We start from the raw sequence: 4,106 nt of genomic DNA, 5'->3' as shown, positions 1-4,106 counted from the left end.
AGAGGGAGGAGAATGTTGGTCTTTTTTTATTTTTTATTTATTTATAAAAAGCTTTCATGTTAGGCATCACTATGCTACTTGACATCTCAGATAGACTTACACCTCATATAACAACAATCATTTGCCATCACATGAAAAAAGTATTAGTAAATAAACGAAAAAAAAAAGAAATACAAAAAGGTGGGGGACTAGACTAAAACCCATATGTTAACAAAAAGCGATACATAGGTAAACTATACCACCTATTAATAAATAATTCTAAGAACAGATTAGATGGAAGCCTAAATGTTGGTCTTTCTTTGCTCAAAAGAGTTATTTGTGTAGCTATTGAAGATCATTAGTACTAAAAAATATTTAAATAGGAACAAATTTTAGAGACAAAAAATAGTTATACTTATCAAATTAGATACTATTTTAGTAAATATAACAATTAATTATTTTTTGTCTATAAAATCAATTTTTATTTAATGATTTTCTTATAATGTAAGTCATCTATTCATCTTAAGCACTGATCATACTCATCTTAAACATTGGTCATACTCATCTTAAGCACTTTTATTTTTTTAAAAGCTTTTCTTCATCCTTTTCCTTGTTGTTTATGTAAAAGTCAAGTTATTAATGAAAAGTTTTTCAACCACTTGAATCTATTTGTCTTTGTTTTTTTATTTTATTGAAACTTCCTGATATGAAATTTGCTTTTGCTTTTTCTAATGCTAAAAATATCTCCTTAAGTTCAAAAACCTTTGACTTAAGAATCATTTAATTGAATTTATAAAACCCAAGTTATGATTAAAAAAAGTCTATATTATGCGTTTTTGTTAAATGTAAAGGATATTTCCCCACATTAGACATGAGTAATGAAATCTTCATATAGTAGACATCACATGAGAGCAAATAATGAAGGTACCTAACAGAAGAATTTCAAGCAAATAATGAAGGTACCTAACAGAAGAATTTCAAGCAAATATTATTTTATAAATTAAAAAAATATAAAAAGAAAAAATATATACAAACATTAGAAATTTGACAAAAAAATTGAGAAAATGTCAGAAGTGGGATTTGAACCCACGCCCTCTCTCGAAGACCAGAACTTGAGTCTGGCGCCTTAGACCACTCGGCCATCCTGACACATTTGAGAATTTTTGCATACTTTTTATATAAATAACGTTATTAAAGCTACATGAGTATGTAGATGTTAGCAATTATAATAATTTTAAGTAAATTATATCTTATTTTAATATGAATTAGTAGTATATTTCATGAACCTATATAAGAAGTACATCTAATCAATCACAATAATTTTAATTAAATTATATTTATAAGGAAAAAGGAATTTAGTCCGATGGCATTCAAATAAAAAAAATTGAGTACGTATATGATTTGTTAGTAAAATAACTTGTTTAATTCACATGGTTTATTAGTCACTTGATTACTTTTTTAAATCAAATAACATAACTTATTAATTCATTTTAAAAGTTTTAGAATGAGTCATATAACATAACTTAGATGACTCGGAAATTTAGGGAATTGGATATAAGATTATGATTGATGTATTCAACTATTTGTTTTAACTTAACATGTTCTAGAAATTTTATGCATATGAACCATTAATGTATAACATAAGTTGATCAACCAATTTTAGAGGATAATTATGATAAATAAAAAAGAGTACGAGTCTATGTATCAATAAGTGTTTTTATATTCTATACACAAATAGAGTATTAGCCACATTTTTTACATAAATAATTGAAAATATATAAAGTATGAAAAAAAAAACTTTAATGAGAAAGCTCTAAACATCAAGAAAAATACATTAATCATCCATACTTTAATTAGAAAGTTCCAACAATTTTACCTAAATATCCTTATAAGCAGAAAAAAAAATTCCAGAGGATAAGCAGAAAAAAAAATTCCACTTTCAAGAATTGTTAATCATCGATAGTTGTTAATCATCGATGTAATAAAGTTATTTGTCACGTCCAAAAATATAAAACTCATAAAATATTTTTCTTGTAAAATGAGATTAAGATATATTATATAAAAATAAAATCATGTTAATTTTTCATCAGATTTATTCGTGTCAAACGTGAGGTTCTATCTTTGTTAGAACTTTGTAAAATGGTTGTAAGCTTAATTGTCTAATGAATGGTTTTATTTCAATTTTATTTTTCAAACAATAGAGTTTAGTCTTTTAGAAGTTTCTTTTTCACATGATTACCTTAATAGTCTTATTATGCAAAATAATTATTTATACTTACATTTTTTTCAAAAATATATTTTCACATGTGTAATATAACCAGTAGATCAACATCTCAATAAGAGTATCAAAGTCAAAGCATTTAAAGTAATTCTCTATTAACCAAAAACACAATAGCATTTAAATTTTTTTCAAACCAAAACATATTCCTTGCATAAAATATTAAGATCTTGTGACCTTATCACCTTCACATCCAAATCATCTATCTTAAGGTTATATTATTGGAAACATAAATAACTTCTCTTTCTTGTAATTCCATGCTTTAAAGAAAGTTTACAATTAGGCAAGAGAATCACTCAAAACCTAGAGATCTGAGCAAAGTATCCAAACATAATAAAAAAAAATAAGTATAAAGTTGATCAAGTTGAGGGGATCTTTTTTCTTAACTAGTCCCACAAAGATTGGTAACAATGTCAAAAATAAAGAATCTTTAGAGTAAATAAGAATATACTCTATTTGAAATAATGATCGGTTAAAAATGATTCTTAGCTCCCCAACAACTACAAAGTGTGATCAGATTATGTAAGAGATAGGGTTTAGAGGAATAAAATTAGGAAGAAAAGAGAAATTCCAAGAGATAGAGAGAGTTGGAAAAAATGGGTTTTAAAAAAGAGATTTCCATATTTCTCCCATACAAGGAAGATAGAAAAAAAATAGAGGCACGTGCTACCAACATCAAATGTACGATAACTATTTGTAGAAAGAAAAATAACATACTTTCATATGCTGTTGGAGATCCCACATCGGCTAGAGATTAGAGCCTTTCATTGTATATAAGTGGGTGCAAACCTCAACCTCATGAGCCGGTTTTATGGGGTTGAGTTAGGCTTAAAGTCCACTTCGTAATAAGGTATCAGAGTCATTTCGAGCCTATCCTAGCGAGTGTTTGTGTTGGGCGTGCCACCCGCTGTCGGGCCACCCATAATATATATAGTCCCACGCACGAGTTGGCAGTCTCGGCGTGGGTGGGGGGGGGGGGGGGGAACATACCCTGAGCTCATTATCTTTTCTTCAATAAAACAAAAAACATTAATTAGAAATGCATAAAAATACACACTATATTGGAGTCTTAGTAAAAATGGATAAGACACTATACAAGGAGAAAAAAAACTCACAAACCTAATGTCTTGATATTTTTTATTGAAATTAATGTCATATTCTTTTGTATAGTTAGTTTATCACCAAACACAAACAACCAAGATTTACTTAACTCTTACATGTCATAAAGTTATTTCTACTCTCTCATTTATCGACAATCAAGTTATCGATAATAAAAAAGTCTAACAACTCAAGAGGTTCAAACTCCTTTCTTTGTCGGAAAACAAAATATATATACTTCAATATTTACAAAAGGTTTGTTTAAATATGTTCAAATTTAAACAATTTAGATAAAAATATATGAAGCCTACAACACTTATAAAAATCCAACAATTGTCAGATAACTACCTTGCTAAAGAAAGTCTCTAGCCACAGATCTACCTAAACATAACAACCACTTACACATACAAAAACTTCATGAATTAATCTTATAGAGGTCTTGCCAACTTAAAACAATGTTAAAACTTCTAGTAAAACAATATGAGTACAACATAATATATAATCATGACCAATTTCATTTACATCAAGTTGAACCTATTTTTAGCATTGTTAAAATACTTGCCCACAAAAAACTTAAGGTAACAACTGTTGAACCAAGTGTGTTCAAGCTTTGAAGAATCCAAACCCTTTGAAGGATAATGAAAGGCTAGTTGTTCTTGTTGTTGCTGAGTTGTCTTTTAGATAGGATCTGGGGTAGATTTAATCTATAATCCACTCTTGATTGAATCCAAAACATAGGCATTCTCAATCC

At 28.0% G+C, this 4,106-nt stretch overlaps 1 non-coding gene across 1 annotated transcript; it reads right to left on the bottom strand.

The window, feature by feature from the left end:
• Window positions 1-1,044: 1,044 nt before the first annotated feature.
• TRNAL-CAA (transfer RNA leucine (anticodon CAA)) lies at window positions 1,045-1,128 on the bottom strand. The gene has a single exon. It is a non-coding gene; the product is annotated as a tRNA-Leu (tRNA).
• Window positions 1,129-4,106: the final 2,978 nt, after the last annotated feature.

The sequence above is a fragment of the Phaseolus vulgaris genome, chromosome 11 (assembly GCF_000499845.2).
Source record: "Phaseolus vulgaris cultivar G19833 chromosome 11, P. vulgaris v2.0, whole genome shotgun sequence".
NCBI lineage: Eukaryota > Viridiplantae > Streptophyta > Magnoliopsida > Fabales > Fabaceae > Phaseolus > Phaseolus vulgaris.
This window is presented reverse-complemented; position numbering and strand designations above follow the sequence as displayed.